This window comes from Vipera ursinii, assembly GCF_947247035.1.
Source record: "Vipera ursinii genome assembly, chromosome: Z".
Lineage (NCBI taxonomy): Eukaryota > Metazoa > Chordata > Lepidosauria > Squamata > Viperidae > Vipera > Vipera ursinii.
The window spans coordinates 121,437,181-121,458,926 of record NC_139517.1 but is presented as its reverse complement, the minus strand read 5'-3'; positions in this window follow the sequence as shown (position 1 = coordinate 121,458,926).

Sequence of the window (21,746 nt, the reverse complement as noted above, 5' to 3'; positions counted from 1 at the left end):
TCTAGTTTCCATTACCATCATAAGTCAAGGACCACCTCTGATGAAACGCAACCATTGGAATGGAGCAGTCAAACGTAAGGTGGAGAATGTTACATACCCCTACATTATCGTTGTTGAACTGACCAAGTGATTTCCATTTAAGTTTCTGTAACCATGAGGACAGATCCTGGTTCCAGCCTTACAGAGAATAATTTTCAAATGTAAGTGGTGTAGAAAGATAGATGTTTATTTTGAATAGATCCTTTGTTGTCTGAAGCACAGCTTAATCATAACAGTCTGTGACAGAATAACAGGCCAGCCAGTGGCATTTGAGTCAACTTAATATGCACCAATTAAAATCAGTAGCTGAACATGAACAGTAGCTGACTCAGTTTGATGTAGCAAAAGTATGTGTTCACAAGAGGAAAAATTCCACCAAAACTTTGAATCAACTCAGGGACGTCTAATACAGTTTGACGCATCAATTCAATAGAATGATTTGACCAAATTATCTTTGATTTGACTCTTAAAATCAAATCTCTACATAGCTCTAGTGGTTCAGTCTCACTCTTCCCCATTAAAAGTAAAATGTACTGTAATTATTTCAAAAGTTGCATGGAAACACACAAAGCAGCATATGCAAATGTCAGGCAAATCTACACCTTTATTTTGCCATATTTCCACTTTCTGGTTGCTCTAAGTGTCCAATGAGCTTTGACACCAAATAAAGTTGGATCGGGGCCCCCTCTTTCCTGCTTCTTTATCTATTGTAAGGACAATTATTTTAGCACATTATGAAGAAGAATCGTAGACACTGACTAATCCATTCATTCTTGTGCATTGTCTCATCTAAGATGGTGAGTAGCTAAGAACTTGAAATTGGGATCATGCTCTAAATTTATCAGCTATATCACTTCATTAATAGAAGTGTGTTCCAAAAGAAAATAAGGTCTTTTGCATTACTCATTCTCAACATTCTCCATATAAAAAAGTTTTCTTTGGGGGCAACTTAGCAGCTAGACAGGACTATCTGCCCTTGAAATGCAAGGGTAAAAGTGCTGTCCTTCAAGCCTTTGTTGCTATCCTTTAGATCCAATCTGTATAAAATGCTTAGTGATAGCATTATACCTCTGAAATCCTATTAGACAGAAGCATCAAGGTTGAGATGGTATTTAGATTCTCACAAGCTCACGTCTCCAATTTCTTTACTGCAATTAATTCCTAGAGATATTATATCTTGCCATAGACAAAGAAAGTAGCAGGTTTAAATAGCAAGAAAATGTCAGGGTATTTAGCAGATTTCTCATTAGCCCCAGGACATAGGGTGAAGGCACAGAATGCAGTAGCTTTGATGAAGCTAAGTGGTATTTACCAAACCATTGCTTTTTGTTAAAAGTTGGCTTGGAAGTCTAGCATGAAGAGCATTGATATCATAGAGAAAAAGTGGGGTAGACATAACAAAAAAAATGGAATAGTGGTTAAAGTATCAAAAAAAAGTCACACATGGCATTGAGAAAGTCTGTATGGTGCTTCAGGTTTCAGGGAAAAGGGTTCCAGAGCAGATGGGGGTACTCATGTGGCCCCTGTTATTGTTCTTTTAATACAACCCAATGTGTCTTTTCCTGAGATCACATTGCAGCCAAGGAGGGGAACTTCAGCAAACATGGAAAAGACACAGCTGCTGTAAAGCGTTTCTGATCCTGGCATCCCAAAACTGAACAGCTTTGCAATGAATTTGGTAAGAAGATTCAAAGGAAAAAGAGGGACAATGAGCACCTGTTTGAAATTGGCCAAGGTTACTCTTTTCATAAGTTGTTACTACCACGCTGGAAAATCATCCAGTATATTCATGTTTATCTAAAAAAAATTAAGCATTGAATTATAGCCAGGGATAGTTAATAAAAGAATTCACTTTCTGCGCTGAGACATGGACTGTGAGTGAATGACTGTACAGAGAGTGGAGCGGTGCTTGAATTGGTCCAAGGCAAATTGTCTTTATTACTATAACAAAGCCCAAGTTGAACTCTATTGTTAGTGCACACTAAAACAACAATAAATGAGCTAGTTTGGTATGGTGGTTAAAGCACCAGGCTAGAAACCAGGAGAGTGTGATTTGTACTCCCACCTTGGGCACAAAACCAACTGGGTGACCTTGGGCCAGTCACTCTCTCTCTTCCATGCCTTGGAAGGAGGACACCAAAAATGGTTGTAAATGTGAGCTGGATTCTAAGCACTCAAAATGCAATCATGTGACCATGGCCCAGCCATCAGAACTTCAAATCCAGGCCTTAAGTATCCTTATTTGGTGTGTGTGTGTGGGGGGGCGTAATCCATTGTAACTTTGAACTTTTGCTAAGCAACCGGTCATAATCAAGGATCACCTTTATGGGACTTGAAGTAAATGTCACAACAAAATGTTGTTGGTCCAGAAAAATTAGGGATGGGCTTTCTAAAGAAGTTGTGGCAGAGATATCTTCTGCAAGACAGAAGAGATGAAGGAAGAAATAAAGAAAACATTACTCTTGCTGTGCTCAGACAGGCGTAGGCTGTAAAGGTAGTGTTTATAATTCCCAGCAGTAGTGAAAGTAAATTTTCTAGAGATATTTGCTTCAGGTTATAAGAGAGATTACAGCAGGACCAATTGTACTAAAATCGATGGATTGAGGTATGCTTTCCTGAATTTATGCATTTTGCAAGTGAACCACAAGATCTACAGTCAGAGTAAAATCATCTTGATACATTCATGTGCTCAGGCTATGCAAAGCTGCAAAAGGATGCAGGCAGTTGACGATACTTGGAAGAAAATCACCCAACCAAGCTCCTTCATAAAGCAGGACAATTTCTCCAGCACTTCCATTAAGTGGCACGCACCCTCTACAGGTAATCTTCAACTTATGACCTTAATGGAGACTACAGTCATGATGGTCATAAGTCAGGATATTGACATTATCCACCTGATTTCACAATCTTTTTTGTGGTGGTCATTAAGCAAATGTGATAGTCATAAACTGTGACCACCACAGTTATTAAGTAAAGTCATGGTTTCTTTGCTAAATGCTGGTCTTCAGTAAAACTGTCATAAAACATACTTTTGTAACCATGGGACGCTGCAAATGGCCATAAATGCCAGACAGTTGCCGAAAACCCAAAGTGACCAGACCATGGAGGGAGAAATTTTGAATCTGGGTCATACAGACCCCAAAAGCAATCTGTCCAAATTTTGAACAGTCATTAAATGATTGGTCATAAATTCAGGGCTATGTGTAGTAGAAACACCATATAAGAACTTCTACATCGATGCTGTGCTTCTACTGAAGTTTCTCCTTTATTGAAGTTACATGAAGTCCTCAGACATTACATGAAGCTTCCCAGTGAGGAATCTTATGTCATGGAAACAGGTAGACCTTGACTTACAAAACTTAATTTAACCATTTGAAGTTACAACGGCACCAAAAAAGTGACTTATGACCATTTTTCACACAACTGTTGCAGCAGCCCTATGGTCACATGATCAAAGTTCAGATGCTTGACAATTGACTCATATTTTGGGGAGTTGTGGTATCCCAGGGTCATGTGATTACCTTTTGTGAACTTCTAACAAGCAATGTCAATGGGGGAAGCCAGACTCGTTCAACAACTGCAGTGATTCATTTAACAACTGTGGCAAGAAAGGTTGTAAAATGGGGCAAAATTCACTTAACAACCGTCTCACTTAGCAACAGAAATTTTGGATTCAGTTGTGGTCATACATGTATATGTAAGCATGCTGAAACCTAAAGACACCTTGATGCTGGCTTCTTCCACACTAGGACAGGTTCAATTATATGCTTTAGCGAAGATGATCATGCTTATGAGAGCGATGGGTTAAGAAGTCAGCTGCTCACTTTTAGGCAGCTGCCAAGTCTGAGAACAAGGCTTCCTGCAAAGACCTAGCTTTTTCTAAATCCTTAATCTCAAAATGTTGCCTCCTTTTGATAATATTGTTAAATGTTCTTACTCCTTAATCAGCATTCCGACAAGGAATTCTGAGGCCAGAAAGTCCTATCTTAACTAACAAGCAACCATTCTGGATCAACATTTTAATCTAGGAATAAACTAGAATTAAAATCTAGGATTTAATCGAGGAATAAATCTAGAATTAAAATCTAGGATTTAATCGAGGAATAAATGTGGTACCATTTTTACTTGAGGATCGAAGGGTGAGATTCAGAAGACTTAAAACTTGTTCTCAACTTATCCTGCTCAGAATATGGAAACTTAGTTGTGTAGCTTTTGCATGGAACAACAGCTTTCTATGAAATGTAAAAATACTCCACGTGCAACTGTGTGTTGGGATTATAAATCCTTATTGTTGTAAGTTGCGAAGTTGTGTCCGACCCATTGCAACCCCATGGACAATGTTCCTCCAGGCCTTCCTGTCCTCTACCATCTTCTGGAGTCCATTTAAGCTCACGCCTACTGCTTCCGTGACTCCATCCCGCCACCTCATTCTCTTATAAATCCTAAGTAAGTTTAACTTGCTGTTTCGGAAATGATGATGTAATGATGTTGGGATCTTGAAGCAAACACCAGCTTTGGCTTCTCTTATTTTCCCCACCTGTAAATAGATTTCACTTTTATATTGCATAGGATTTCGACAGTTATCAAATGGGGTGGCTGGTCTAATCTAATCAGCATTTCTGCAAACATCTAAAAGAGGAATCTCTTGCCAGGTTTGAAATGTTCAACTTTAAAAATCAGACAAACAAGCAAGCTTATTTACAAATCAATGGCTCAACAAGCAGCTGGTATCCTTATTGACTTCAAGATGTATTTAATTGTGCTGTTTCCTTGCTGACAGTCCAGAAGAGAAAAACAAATCCGTGGTTTCTGACTATGGCGAGGGATGCAACTGATTTTTTTTTAACAGAAAGAATAAATTATCATTAACCAATATAAAAGAATAGCAGAGCCAAGGGGAAAATTCTATCCAGGAGGGTCCTAATACCACCAATAAAAATGTCTTTCTTCTTATAATGGATTCTGTATGGAGGAAAACAACAGATAGGAGGGGGGGAAATGTGATTATATATTAGAGGACAATGCAAACAGTCATTACTAGTGCCCTTATGGTTCTCTTTTAGAAATGTGGCCTTCAAAACAGTGGTAAGGACAAAGGGGAGGTGTACATCTCTTGCTAACAAAACATGCTTTTTAAAATACAAGTTTACATTTTTCTTAAACAATGGTTTAATTGCAGTTTAAATTCAACTTTAACAGCATCTCAGGGCCAGTTCTATATATTCCTGCTAGGGAAAGATGCATCAATGATGAGGAATTTGATTGCTCCTATATTCCATATATAGGGACGTGGTGGCTCAGTGGGTTAGGACGCTGAGCTTGTCGATCAGAATGTCGGCAGTTTGGCAGGTCGAATCCCGAGTGCTGCGCAGCAGAGTGAGCGCCTGTTACTCGTCCCAGCTTCTGCCAACCTAGCAGTTCGAAAGCACGTAAAAATGCAAATAGAAAAATAGGGACCACTCCGGTGGGAAGGTAACAGCGTTCCGTGCACCTTTGGCATCTAGTCATGCCAGCCACATGACCACTGAGACGTCCTCGGACAAGCGCTGGCTCTTCGGCTTTGAAACGGAGATGAGCACCGGCCCCTAGAGTCGGAAACGACTAGCATACATGTGCGGGGGAAACTTTACCTTTACTTTATATTCCATATAGAGCAGTTTGGTATATAGGTAGTCCTCAACTTTCAGCCATTCATTTAGTGATTATTCAAAGCTGCAAGGGCACCGAGAAAAGTGACATACAATCTTTCTTCACCTTATGATCATTGCAACTTCCTCAGCCTCAGTATCAAAATTTGGGGGCGTGGCAATCCACATGGGCTTACAATGATTACACGGCCCCCAGGGTGATCTTCCCAAACGGCTTCCATCAAGCAAGGTCAATGAGGGAAGCAGGATTCCTATAACGACTACATGATTCAGTTAACAACAATGGCATGCAAGGTTGTAAAATTGGACATGACACACTTAACAAGTGCCTTCCTTAGCAATGGAAATTCTGATCTAAATTGTGGCCATAAGTCAAAGGCTTATGATTAAGTGATTAAGACATCAGGCTGAAATCGGGAGACCAAGAATTCTAGATTTGCTTTGGCATAAAGCCAGCTGGGTGATCTTGAGCCAGTTTCTCTCCCTCAGCCCTAGGAAGGAGGCAATGGCAAATCACTTCCAAAAAGTCTTGCCAAGAAAATTGCAGCAAGTTCTCATGCAGTTTCTGAGAATTAGACACAACTGAAGAGGGGAAAAAAACACCATATGCCCAGGCATTTCCTAGTTGACCCTCTCTGAATTCAAAAGGGTTAGTCCTAGTTAGTCCAGGGATAAAGGACTACCTGGGAATTCTAGAGCTATTGGCTAGGCTTGGAAGTTGAGAAAACATCTTGCAAGAAGACAAGGGCAATCCACTTTGATAACACTGCCAAAAAACTGTATGGAACCAACTCCCAGGAGCTGACTCCACTCACGTCTGTCTTTGTTGTAATAAGCCTGTTGTTGACTACTTCTGAATAATGGATATTTATAATCCGCACTGCTTGTGTACTTGGGCACAAGGAAAAAATAACAAAACCACCAGCTCACTGGTGTTTCTTCCCTTGCCTAGAGAAATTCTGTTTACTGTCTTGTACATGAGCACTCCAAATAAGAGACACAATGAGACGTAGTCTCTGATAAACATGTATGAGGATTGTAGGAGCTATATTGGGTAGAAATGTATCTCTTTGTAAATATTTAAATAGATTAAGGGCTTAAATTTTAAGCAGATTAGGGAAAATATATTCTTCCAAATAGCCTACAGCCTTTCCAACTCTGGAGGGGGAAAAAGAATACAATTATTGGAAGAGTGGAAGCATGATATTGTAAATGAGTCACAGTAATGCTGTGAGTGAATTATTGTCCACCTTGTGCCCTGGACCACAGATCTCATACTCCCCAGTCAAGAATGAAGTAGGTGATTACAACTCACCAGTTGTAGAGTCTGTTTATGGAATGATCTCAGAAGACGTGTTGGTGCCCTGGCTAATATCTTTTCAGTACAGGCAGAGATAATCTTTTTCTCTCAAATACTTCCATACTGTGAATTCAGGGACCTCTCTATCTACACTGCAATAATGCACTGCATCCCTTTTCTAGCTTTGTTTACAGATTGTCTTTCTTAACATTTTCATTCAATGCTTTTGGAAGCTCTTAACATTTAAGAACTGTACAGCAGAAGGGCAGATTAGAAATAGACCAAATTGTAAGAAAATTTAGACTTCTGGGAATATATATAATTTGAATGACTGGGTTCAAATTATCCTACTTTGGACACATTGTGTGAAGACTTAGCTCCCTGGAAAGATTTTAATGCTGGGAAAAGTGGAATGAAAGACAGGAAGGGGGCAACCAGTAGAAGATGGATGGACTCAATTACAGTAGGGATGGTGGCATCACTGGAAGACCTGAAAGACCAGGTTAGTGAGAGAACATCAAACAAGAAATCTATCTATGTGATCACTAAATGTTGATACCAGATTGAAAGCATGTAATCATTCAGTGAGAACACCTAGGTCTCTGAAGAAAGTTTTGATGCTGGGAAAGTTGGAAGGAAAGAGAAGAAGAGTATGACAAGCAAAGGATAGATGGATGCAGTTACAGTGGTGATGGAGACCCTGTAAGAAGAATTGGAAGAAAAGGTTTGGGATAGATCATCATGGAGGAAATCTACTGATGTGGTCACTAAAATGTCTGTCTGTCTGTGTATTTGTCTGTTGTCTGTCTGTCTGTCTGTCTGTCTGTCTGTCTGTCTGTCTGTCTGTCTATCTATCTATCTATCTATCTATCTATCTATCTATCTATCTATCTATCTATCCTATATCTATATCTATCCTCCAATATGATCACATGCTGTATACCTTTCTGAATACTAGGTAAATTTAGGCCAAGTCCACCAAGATTAATAACATTTTCATGGAATCACACAGCCATTGTTGAAGTGATATATAAAGCCTGTCTTGGTTACCATTATTTTGGCTTAAGAGTGAGTCTAGAAGATGTGGAGCAGTGCAAGATCAGAAGATCTGGAGAACCTGGCCCATAGAATCGCCAAGGGTCATACACAACTGAATGGATAACATCACCATCAGAAAAAAAAGATGTAGGTGGGGAAGTATCCATGGACCATGATAAACATCTAAATAAAGTTACAACCAAATCTTGGTCCTTCTTGAAATCCTTAAATGAAGAAAAAGCACATCCATCCAGCTGTACAATTTAAGCGCTGTTGTGAAGGAGCTTTGACCCATTTTTTAATTTCTATTCTGTATGATGTTTAAAGGTTATGACAAAATTCCCAAACTTCTAAAGAACATCATTAATTTCAATTGCTACTTAAAGGTCCACAGTACGTGATAATATCATGTGGCGCAAGGGCACGTCAGTGAAATCAATACAGCAAAACAGAGAGCATCTGTCTTTTAGCAACTGTTAAAACATGCAAATTCAATAACATTTCACCATCCCACCTTTACAGCTTTCTAATATAACAAATGCCAGCATGAACTGGCTGTTAATGATTGGTACATAATTTCAATATCTTTAGTGCAGCAATAAATCACATTTTAGTTTGTTCTTGAGTAGCAGGAAATGATAGTCTCAGCTGTGATTAAAAAGGGGGCAGGATTAGCAAAGCTATTTCTTTAGTTAACAGTAAACCTGTGCAAAAATCAACATGAAAAGTTCACCATGAAAGAAGCTGGAGTTTTAGGAGCTGAAGAGTTTGATTTTATCCCCTTTTCACTCCCATGTGTAATTCAAGCATGCTTCAAAGATTATTGGCATTTTCAATTGATGGAGTCAGGAATGGAATGGCTGGTGCTGTTGTTCTCAATAAAAGCCTTCTGTTCTCTGCATAAGTAATGGATTTCGTGGCACCTTAAGCATGAATAATTTTACTGTGGCCCCAATCCTATCTTTCTCGCAAAAGAAAGAATGTTGTGTTGTGCTGGGTTGCAAAAGAGCAGGAGCTTAAATGAATCACACAGTGTGATTTTGGGCCCTTCATTGTCTTTCAACCCAACCTACCTTACAGGGGTGTGATAACAGAGGAAAAATAAGTGCTAGGTATGCTCTTTGACTCTTGAACTATTTTTTTTTCACACAGGGAAAGCACCATACTGTATGTTCCTTAATATATGTGGTCTTGTCAAAAACTGCCATTTTAATGCACATGATTGACAGGAAAGAGGACTTGGAGAAATTTACTCTTATATTGAGAGGATTAAGGATGTGATAAAATAATGTTCCCTTCAAGTTAAGGCCAAACATGTAGTTTTCTTACTAGCAGTATGGAAGAGCCAATAGAAGAAGACAGAAATGAGGGGTCCTTCGTGCTATCTGAGCTTGCTTGTTTCCTTGCAGACATTTCATTACCCATACTAGGTAACACCACCAGTGCTATGGTGCTTGCTTACTTTAGAATAGAATAGAATAGAATAGAATAGAATAGAATAGAATAGAATAGAATAGAATAGAATAGAATAGAATAGAATAGAATAGAATAGAATAGAATAGAATAGAATAGAATAGAGTATAGAGTAGAGTAGAGTAGAGTAGAGTAGAATAGAATAGAATAGAATAGAATAGAATAGAATAGAATAGAATAGAATAGAATAGAATAGAATAGAATAGAATAGAATAGAATAGAATAGAATAGAATAGGAAGGGACCTTGGAGGTCTTCTAGTCCAGCCCCCTGCTCAAACAGGAGAACCTATACTGTCTCAGACAGGTGAATATCCAGTCTCCTCTTAAAAATCTCCAGTGATGGAGCCCCCACAATATCTGGGGGTAAGCTGTTCCAGTGGTTGATTGTCCTCACTGCCAGGAAGTTTCTCCTTAATTCCAGGTTGCTTCTCTCTTTGATCAGTTTCTAACCATTATTTTTCGTCCTTTATCTGGTGCTTTGGTGAACACCTTGACCCCCTCTTCCTTGTGGCAGCCCCTCAGTTACTGGAACACTGCTATCATGTCTTCCCTATTTCTTCTTTTCTTTAGACTAACAAAACCCAAGTCCTGCAGCCAGTGGCGTAGCGTGGGTTGTCAGCACCCAGGGCAAGGCAAGTGACGTCATGGCACCGCCGAAAAGACGTGCCTGGCAGCGGCATAGACTTTCCAAGAAGAGTCGCGTACATGCAGGATGCTTCCGGGTCCCTCTCGAGGGCGGCTGGGCGGGGCTCTGACCTGCAAGAGCCGCTGCATTCAAGCTCGCACGTGAGCCCCGCTAAATAAAGCCACGCATGCGCATGAAGCTAGGCCGGCTGGCCGGCGGGTCCATCTTCGCTCGGCCAAGCCTGCTGGGGCGCCTGCAGGGCGCTTGCGGTTGGCCTGAGCCTGGGCGGAGAGTTGGGCGCTTCTATTTATTTTATTCAGTTTATGTGGCCGCCCATCTCACCTGCCAGACTCGTTTCGCTTTGCAAGAAAGAGCAGCTCGAGAGCGGAGCCAAGCCGACTCTGTGCAGCCCTTGGGGCTCCCTGAGTAGCTCAGTGCAAGCATGCCCCCCCAGATGTTGCGCCCAGTGCGGCCGGCCCTCCCTGCACCCCCCACGCTACGCCACTGCCTGCACCCGCTCTTTGTATGTTTTAGTCTCCAGGCCTTTGAACATCTTAGTTTCTCTTCTCTGAATTTTTTCCAAACTCTCAACATCTTTTTTGTGATATGATGACCAAAATTGGCTGCAGTATTCCGGGTGTGGTCTTACTAGGTCTTTATAAAGTGGTCATATTATTTCATGTGATCCTGATTCTATGCCTCTGTTTATGCAACCCAGGATTGCATTAGCTTTTTTTCTTGCAGATGTTTCATTACCCAAACTAGATAATATCGTTATCACTGATGATGTTACCTAGTTAGAGTAATGAAACGTCTGCAAGAAAACAACCAATTTCAGAGAGCACCAAGGGCCCCTCATTTCAGTCCTGAGCTACAGATATTCTCCTTTATTGGAAGACAGAAGTGATTTGTCAGTTTTTAGACTTTTTTATTTTTTACCTCCTAGTCTAATCTACAACTGTGGGATTTCCTGGTGGTCTACCGTTCAAATAATAAACAGGTCTGACCTCAGTTAGTTTTCTGAGATCAATCAAGATCAGATATGTGCTGCTATCTAGCCAGGCATTGCACACTTAACCTTGAGAATAAGAATCCACTAAATCAGTGGAGAAACCTCAACAACTTTATATGCAACTTTATATGTGTGGGGTTCAACTCCCAGAATTCCTCAGCTCACCTTAAAATTGCTGAGTTTGAGAAACACTGGATTAGACAGTAAGAATTCTGAATGAGAATTCTGACCATTAGAATTCTGAGTATATTTAATTTGATTGATTTGATTTTTTTATCCCACCTTTATTATTTCATAAATAACTCTAGATGGCAAACATACTCCTCCCTCCTCCTATTTTCCCCACAACCACAACTCTCTGAGGTGATTTGGGCTGAGAGAAAGTGTCTGTCCCAAAGTCACTCAGTTGGTTTTCATGCGTAAGGCAGAACTAGAACTCACAGTCTCCTAGTTTCTAGGCCAACACCTTCACCACTACACCAAACTACATAATATATGCTACACAACTGGAAATGTATCTGCAGGCCGAACATTCTACGTGAACATGCTGATCCTTCTTTATTAGACTTTATCAAAAGTACAGGGTAGCCAGCATAAAACTTTTTGATTCAGAAATGAAAAGCCAATTCTGAAACTTAAAAGGAGGTTTTGGCCCCAGAATGTTCTTTCCAAGTATAGTATAGTAGTAATAAACTTCACAAGGTTGTTGTAATCTCCAGAATAACAGTGAACATATATAGCCAGGGCCCGCTGCCTTGGAAGAGTGAGGAAAATTCTCAGGGGCGACTCACACCCTGGTCGGTACCTCTTTACTCTCCTAGTATAGCCAGCTGTACCAACAGGCTGAAGAACAGCTTCTATCCATGGGCTGTCAGGTTCCTGAATGGGAAATAACTACATGTATGGTAGACTTGCGGGGCCGGCGCATTGTGCAATTAGCTCACATGGTGTAGCAAGATGGTGGGTTTGTTGTCACTGTGAGTTGTGGTGGTGGTGGTGGGGTACAAAGGGAGGCTCAGCCAGTTTCATTGTACACATGCTGTACTTTGATAATAAAGGTTGGTTGATTGATTGATCTGATTGATTGATTGAGGAGATTTTATTTCTCTTTACATAGTTCTGTACCCTGTTCTTTTTTTGGGGGGGGGGAATTTCACGGAGGCTTCTGGGAATTCAGCCATTGATCAGGAAATGAGTACAATAAGTTCTTGTCTTATGATCTGCTGCTTAGTGACCATTCAAAGTTACAAGTGATTTCCCACAGTGCTACTTAGTTCTAAAGTCCCAATGGATGTCACTTACTCCATAAACTCACCACTGTAAACGTTGTATTATGGTTATTGTTATGTACTGGGCTTATTGAGGGAATACCACGTGGGTTGCTGGAGCAGCTAGGCTCTCCAGCAACCCAGACTACCAGTCTCCTGTGCTGCAATTGGCTATCCCCAGGCTGCAATGGTTGATTCAAACCTATTGGCTGCCGCCTAGGGGCTAAACTATATATTGTGGCTGGTTGCAGCCATTTCCCTCAGTACAATCACAGCACGAAATAAACTATGAGTTACCTGTACTCTGTTCGTGTCTTCATTCCTGCGTCAAAGAACCCGCTATTTAACAGTTATAAATCAAGGATGACTGTAATAACATTACAGAATGTAACGATGATCTTACTTAAAGCTGAAAATCTCAACTTCGTCTCTTTGGTGCATATTAAAATAATTTATTCTAACTGCAGTGCTGAGCTCTCTGCAAGAGTGTGGTCAAAAAAGGATCAGAGATGAAGGTCACAGCCTATTTTTTACAAATGTCTTGACATAGACCCTCAGTCTATGTCAGTCTGCCGGCATCAAGTTCCCTTCGTCCTGTGCGCTCCCACAGGGAGGGCCTTCTCAGGGTGCCGCCGGCAAAAGACTGCCAGTGGGCAACACCCAGGGGGAGAGCCTTCTCTGTGGGTGCGCCTGCCCTTTGGAACCAGTTACTCGTAGAGCTCAGGACTGCCCCTGATTTTCGTTCGTTCCGCCGGGACCTGAAGACCTGGCTCTTTGAGCTTTCCGGCCAGGACTGAGAATTTTAATTTTTAACTTATTACAATTGGGTTTTAATTAGAGTTACAGGGGTTTTATATTTTACTCAAGGATAATTTAATTATTTTAATTGCTATTAACTTTTTGTATTGTAGTGTTATTTTTAATTGCCTCGTGAACCGCTCTGAGTCCTATGGGAGAAGGGCGGTATATAAGTTCAATAAATAATAAATAATAATAATAATTCCTGTGTGCGAAAAAACTTTCAGCAGCTGTGGTTCATTGTGAACTGTGTAATGTTTATGGACCAAATGTAATGAGTGAAGGTGTCATATATCAATGGTGTCGCATGTTTAAGGATGGACGAACTGATGTGCCCATTGAGGCAAGAAGTGGTGCTTCACGATGCCGTTACAGGGTGGCTTCAGGGTGGAAGATTTTTTTGCAGAAGGAATTTCAAAACTTGTAAGATGTTATGTCAAGTGCTTCAATGTGAATGGTGATTTTGTTAAAAAATAATGTGATTTTGTGGTTTTCTAGTGTGTATAATAAAAGTTCTGTATCTGTGAGTGTCTGTCATTGATAACCAAACAGAGGTTTATTTCTGAATTATTTCTCATATGAATGGTTGCAGGATCCTAGGTTCATGTGATCTCCATTTGGGATCTTGCAAGTCAATGGGGAAAGCCAGGTTCACTCAGTGATTTATTTAACAGCTGCAATGATTCATTTAATAATCCTGGGGTGGGGGAGGTCATAAAATTTGGCACGGCTCACTGAACAACTGTGTTGCTTAACAACAGAAATTCTGGTCTCAAAGATTACCTGTAGTTAGAGAATATTTCTTCTTTCTGCATGACTTGCATTTTACTGCAGGATATTAAACCAGATGCAATTATCTCCTCCAGGTCTTTTCCTAAAATACTGTCATTTTCAATGCAGAAGATTTTGTACAACTAATTCTGCTCTCCTGAACCAAAGTTTGACACATCTGGAAACCTCTGTGAACTGATGGGAAGAATTGATGACCAGCCTGAATTTGTGGGTTGACAAAGGGTTCAGATTACATTTATTATCTTAATGCAGCAAGATCAATAAAATAAAGAGAAAAAATGAATAGCAGATATGAATGCAATAGTAAGGAATCTTCTCTGGAGATGCAGTTAAAATACAGGATAAAATCAGTATAGATTTCGTGACTTCCTTCTGGAAATCATACCGGACATATGAATTCATTCCCTTCTAACAAGAAATATAAAAACCTGCATACCATTTTGCCTTAGTAATAAAAGCAAGAATTTACCCAGGGTTAAATACAACTACCTGCTCAAGGGACAAAATTTTACAACCTTTTTTTGCCAGAGTTGTTAAGCCAATCATTGTGGTTTTTAAACGAATTGCACAATTATTAAGCAAATCCAACTTCTTCATTATATCTTTGAACCATTTCTAAACGAATGGTCGTAAGTCAAGAACAATCTGTACATATTCTTCTATTTTTCTCGATATCCCATATCCATTTTATTTGCCTTCTATTCTGCATGCCTGAAGGGGTTCAAACAGACATTAAAATAGCCCAGGCCAGAGATGCAGACTGCAATCACAACTTGATGCCTCTTGGAGCTGAAGCAGGCTAAGGAAAATACGTATCTATCATGATTACTGAGCTGGTACTAATCAGCAATTTTTTCTTAAGAAAGTACTGACACATCTATTTATTTATTTTTTATTATTATTTTAATTCCATTTATATCCCGCCCTTCTCCGAAGACTCAGGGCGGCTTACAAGAAGAAGAAGGCTTACAAGAAGAAGGAGAGGCTGGAGGCCAAAGCAGAGGATTTGCAAAGATACCATGAGCTGAATAGCAAAGAGTATCAAACATGGTGTTTGAAATGCTGGTATTCTCCAGCAAGAGCTTTTCAGATCTCCAAACTTTATTTTATCCAGCAGAAGACCACTTTATCTTTTGCTCCACTTGCCTTCCCTTTTGGTAGACATATTGCACGCCTGTGTTTCAATGTGTGTACTTGTGGACTATGTTTTAATAAACCACAGGTAGTGCTCGACTTACAACCAAGCTCAAAATTTCTATTGCTAAGCAGGAGAGTTGTTAAGAGAGTTCTTCACTACTGTGTTCTAACCAGTTTTACCAGGCAGGAAGAACTAAATAAATTCAGCAGAATTATATGAGTATTACTATCCATATTCATCTATTACCTATGTAGATATTAGTATGATTTTAAAACCAACGAATAAATAAACACTATGACTATTAATGTTTGAGAAGCTGTTAAGGAACAACAGCAGGGCATCCATATGTCACTAGTACAGGTTAAAGTTTATTTCATCAGTTAATTGATTAATTAGCATGTGATATGAAAACCATATCAGTTAAATCCATACAAAACTGGGCAAATAAGTTGATCTGATCTCGGACAATAACCGATGTTCCCCCTTACAGGCAGCCTATAAATATCAGGATCCCATGCATATATATCTGCAGTTTCAGAATATACCTTTCTGATTTTCACCCCTCCTCTCTCTGAAGATGATCTCCAGATGGACAATCCAAGGAGAAAGTAGCCATGAATCATACTGAACCTCAAGAGGAAGAAAAAACAAACCTCTACAACCACATTGCTAAAGCCAGATGTGCAGGAGAGCAAAATTATGTCCACACATTTCATTACTGTGGAATTCATCCCTCCCATCTGTTCTGATCCATCAGAGGATTCAAGCTCCTGTCTCCCCTTTTTCAACTGCTGCTCTATGAATTCTTCAGACAGCAGAAAGAGGTGGGGACAATGCTGTAAGATCAGGAGTCTAGGGAAACTTTGTGCCATGCCCGTAACAAAAATAACATGGTAATTCACGGCACGGAAGAGGGTGAACGCAATTCACAATGTACAAATAGTCTTCAGCTTATGACCACATTGGAACCCAAAATTTCTGTTGCTAAATAAAACAGTTGGTAAGTAGTTTCCCCCCATTTTATTCCCTTTCTTGCACTGCAGTTGTTGAACATGGTTGTTAAGTGAATCTGGCCTCCCCATTGACTTTGCTTGTCAGAAGGTTGCAGAAGGTGATCGCATGACCCTGGGACAGTGCAACTGTCATAAATACCGGCCAGTTGCCAAGCATCTGGATTTTGATCATATGACCATGAGGATGCTACAGTACATGGCATCAGGTCAACTGTTTGGTGTATCTACAATTCTCTGGAGTATGAAGTTCATAAAGTCATTCTTATTATGAGCCTTGGTGGAGCAGTGGGCTAATGCCTCCTTAAGTAACACCAGCTGCCTGCAATTAGTGCAGGTTCGAGTCCCACCAGGCTCAAGGTTGACTCAGCCTTCCATCCTTCCCAGGTAGGTAAAATGAGGACCCAGATTGTTGGGGGCAATTAAGCTGACTTTGTAATAATGCCGCTTGGGGTGTGTGTGAAAGCCCTAATAAGCAGGCATATACATAGAATGAAGGCTGTTGCTAAGTTTGTAAGCCGCCCTGAGTCTTCGGAGAAGGGCGGGATATAAATGGAATTTAAAATTTTTTTTAAAAAAATAAGAATTTGTTATTTTGCCATCCAAATGACTCAGGAAAAATTCGCTATCCACCCTATCACTGTTTCATATCTGGTCCATTTTTTGCTGTGATTTCCTAATCTTTGTTCACTGCCTAAGGGCAATTTTTAATCAATCATTTTCAGAGATAGAAAATCAGATAATTGTTAAGGGCTACCTCTGTGCAAATGAAATGAAGTGATATTTATACATTTGACCATACATGAAAAAAAGTTCTTCTATTAATTAATTTGTTTCTACTTTTCATGAAAATAGATAGATAGAAATGACAATTTCTATCTATGGAAATGAGGATGTTTGGTGACCAGTTCTGAAGAAGCTTCTTGGATGAGAAGCGAAACTTTTTCTTCAAGAAAAAACAAAGTCTAGTTACATTTTGAAAAAGCGCCTTTGACACAGCCAGGACCCGGATGACTGAGGATTTCCATAGACATTTACCCATCTTCAACACTGTCATAGAATGAAATGTACTAGGTATTATCAAGATGCCATCACATCAAATATGTCCTACCTAATTAGCTGGGATCTTTGTAAAAGGTAAAACAAGCAAGATTTTGTGAACAGAACAAAAACTAATATCAGCAAAATGAAACAAATTGGGAAATTGTAGAATTGTTTTTTTTATTCTAAGTAGATTTTTATTTATTTTATTTTATTTTTTATTTTATTTAGATTTATATACCGCCCTTTCCCAAAGGACTCAGGGCAGTTTACAGGGCATTTAAAAAACAATCAATACAAATGTTAAAACAAATTAAAAGAGATTAAATAGAACCCTGAGAAAATTAAAACCCAGTTAAAATTAAAATTAAAAATATTCTCAGCCTGGGCCAGAGAGCTCGAAGAGCCAGGTCTTCAGGTCCCGGCGGAATGAACGGAGGTTGGGGGCAGTCCTAAGCTCCGCAGGCAGCTGGTTCCACAGGGCAGGCGCACCCACTGAGAAGGCCCTACCCCTGGGTGTTACCCGCCGGCAGTCTTTAACCGGCGGCACCCTGAGGAGACCCTCCCTGTGGGAGCACACTGGACAAAGGGAAATTGATGCTGGCAGCAGGTGTTCCCTCAGATATCCCGGACCCTCGCCGTTTAGGGCTTTAAAGGTCATCACCAGCACCTTGAATCTCAAAATAATCTCAAGATTATTTTTAGTTTCTATGCTCAAAATGGAAGAAGCCTTGTGTAATCCTAATTTTAAATGCTTCTGTAATACCATGGGAAACTACAAAGTGCTCAGATTTCCATTCAGCTTACAATATAATTGCTCGGCTGCTAATTAAAATAACAAGGCACAGTCATGGGGCTGAAATTCATTAGCTGAGATCTTAGAAATTATCTAGGATTTCAAAGAGAAAAATCTTTTCGGTGGATGCCTGTAATAATAGTGAGTGATAAATCTTTGCGAGAGATGATCCTGGGAATACTTCCTTTGTGCTTACTCTTTTGGTGTTGTCATGTATAATGAAACTAGAATCTAAATTTCCCCACGTATGTAGAATCCAGCAGCACAGTGTCTTAAATGACAAATGCAAATAAAGAGACAAAAATGCAAAACATTGTCCTGAAACCAAAATTATAAAATGAAAACGGCCCACTCAATGTTTTCAAGAGTTTTGGAGTGCATAACTGAAGGGTGTAAAAACAAAATTGTTTAGAAACGGCCCAGTTAAGAAGCAAACAGAATATAGAGTGCATAAAAAAGATGATACTGCTGCATTGTTACATAAAGGCACCAGGTCCAGGTGCTCCAAAGGCTCTCTTGGAAAGATTTTATTTCCTCTTAATGCAGCAAGCTTGGCGTAAACAGGGAGCAGATATCTCAAGAGCTTCTGAATGATGAGCAAAGCAATTGAAAAAGAGTTCTGCTTTTTTTTAAGTGCCTGAAGCTTGCATGATTAATAAAGACCATATGGCTGTTCTCTAGCAGTATTGATATAAGGGCTTGAAGTAAAGGGCCCCCAAAGGATGACTGGAAATTTAACAGCCCTTTCTCAACAGAGGGGGAGGGATACGACATCGTCTATCTCCAGTCTACAACACAGTCCTTTCAGCAGTTCCAAGAAGGCTCCACGCCCATTTGCACCACTCAGGTGACCCTGATGACACATATATGCCTCCAGGTGGCCTCAACAACCCTCTCAAAGAATGCAAATGGCCAGCTGTCTGCAAGGAGTATAAATCTTTCCATTCCCCACCATCCAGTCAGAGCTGAAGAAGCTTCTTGGGCGAGAAGTGAACTGTAAGCCTCTTTGGGACACAGGATGAATGGAAATTTGCCTGGTTCTTACTTATAGGTGTGACACCCCTCCAGCTTACAAAGCTTATTTATAAATAGAGGCTTTGGGAAGCTATACATTAACCTTAGCCAGAGCCATTAGCTTATTTGTGCCTTTGCCTGTTTAGAAGTAACATTTCTTTAACACCTGTTGGTGGGAGTATGAGAGTTGACCACAAATGTGTCAGAATTGTAGCAGAATTGTGACTTTGAACCTCAGTTAAGATGCCTTACAAGTGAACCCATTACAGGTAACCCTTGACCACAATTGAGCCCAAAATTTATGTTGCTAGGCAAGATGGTTAAATGAGTTTTGCTCCATTTTATGAGCTTTCTTGCCACCGTTGTTAAGTGAATCACTGCAATTGTTAAGTTAGTAACATGGTTGTTTAGCGAATAGCTGCCCCATTGACTTTCTTTGTCAGACGTTTGCAAAGGAGGATCACATGACTCTGGGACACTGCACCCCTGATAAATACATGCCAGTTGTCAAGCCTCCAAATTTTGATCACATGACTATAGGGATGCTGCAAAGGTCATAAGTCTTTTTTCTCCAGTGTTCTTCTAACTTCAGTCACTAAATGAATGTTTGTAAGAAGGACTGGAATCAATAAAAGTGATATGGTGTTTAGCTTAAGCAATAGTTAGAGGCATCCAGACAAGGTAAGCAAAGTTTATCCCTAGCACAGAAAAAAACCACAATCAGAGGTAATCAACTTATATGACAGAAGTAGAACTAAATCATTCATAGAGTATTTGGGGATGGCTTTGCTGGAAGCATAGGCTCGACTGTCATGTAATTTTGCAACCAATCAGCAATCCTCTGACTTTTGTTTCCTGTAGTAAATTGTATCAAAATAAAATATTCCTGTGTGGACATTGACTTCTCCACACCAGGTTCCCACACCTTGATGGCCTTCTGACCTGCAGTTCCCCCCAAGTGAACTGAATGTGAAAAAAAAATACTTGTGGGGAACTCCATCCTTTTCAATGGACTCTACTTCAAAGGGACTCTCATGGGGGGGGGAGAGAATAACAACACAGCACCTAAAAGGACTCAGTTTGTCAAGCTAAACCTCTGTGAGAAATGTAGTTGCAAACTCTCCCTGATTAGGAATCAGCTGGCTGTGAGGACCTTGGTGGTCTCTACGCTTGGTTGGTTTGGTTTTTTTTGTTTTTGCAGACATTTCATTACCCAACTAGGTAACGTCATCTGTGCTAGAAGGGAGCGGAGTTTATTGTCTGATTGTTTGTCTGAGTTGGTAATTCCTTGACTGGAGTTTTGACACACCGAATAGCATCTACTGGTTGAAACTTGGAGCAGTAAACAGCAGCCTACTCAAAGAAGCATCAAGACCTCTCCCACCAACACTGACAGGGCAAACCAGTGGTGGGATTCAAATAGGTGAACAACCGGTTCTCTGTGTGGATGCCGCTTCCGGAAGTCCATTCTGGGCCTGGGCAACAAAAAATTAGCTACCGGTTCTGCCGAACTGGTGCGAACTGGCTGAATCCCACCACTGGGGCAAACCCCACTCCAGATGTTACCTGGTTTTATTGTACACTGCCCAGAATCCTTCTTTGAGGGAGATGGATGATTTAGAAATGTAAACATGAACGAATGAATAGGCAGCGCTTTTTTTGTAAAAGAAAAAGGTGCCGGAACTCACACATGTCATACAACTGCTAAGCTTGTAAGCCGCCCTGAGTCTTCGGAGAAGGGCGGGATATTAATGGAATTAAAATAAATAAATAAATAAATAAAACCCGCCTTGCCTACCCTACAAGGTTCCATCCAAAAAAGGTGCCGGAACTCCGTTCTGAGCGTTCTATGAGAAAAAAAGCCCTGCGAATAGGTAAATAAATATTCTTACACCAAAACACCCTTTTGCTGCTTCTTTTCCTTGTGTTGGAAATCAATGCCTCTTCTTATCTTTTGGATGGATCTAATTCCATTTAGGGTGGCACATAACCCTAACCAGCCTTCAGCATCTTCATTTTCTAGCTTATGTAGTAATTGAACGTTCAATCATTGTTCTGTCCACTTTTCTGTCAACACTTATTAAAATGAAGTAATTAAGTATTGTCTTAAATGGAGTTTAGAGTTAAGGATCATTAGAGTTTAGTCTCATTACAATTAACTGGGATGATAAATGTAAAATTGTTTTATTGCAGGCTCTGTGCAGAAAAGTTTCCAAGCTTGATTGTCTTTTGTAGATTTTCATTTGGGACGGTTAAGCTTCAAGTAATGTTTCTGCTCAGTCTGAAATGGATACCATTAAAAATGCTAAATCTGAAGTTATCGCTGGAAGTTAATGGACAGACAGCATTAAACATCCGTGCATTTTACCCATATAAATACTCATTGCAATTTAATGAGGTAGCTTTTAGGTTCTGATAGCATTGGCCTCTTAAACCTTTCCATCCACTTTTTTTCCACCTGTACGCATTTGTTTGCTTTATTGCATGAGATAGTTACAAAAATAGCAATTGATCGGGGTTTTTTATGGATTGGCAGTGTTTCTAAATTACTGTGAAATGGCCATTGTTTTCAATTTGGTACCCTCTTCATGTGTTGGGAATAGATTGAAAGAGATTGACTGGGAATTTAAAGAGCTAAAGTCCTAATCTGTCTGGAGGGCATCAGAGCAACAGAGATCCTTTTTTTTTTAAAAAAAAAGGATTGTTTATCCCAGTTGTTTAACAATAGACCAGCTTTCTCAGCCTTAGCAACT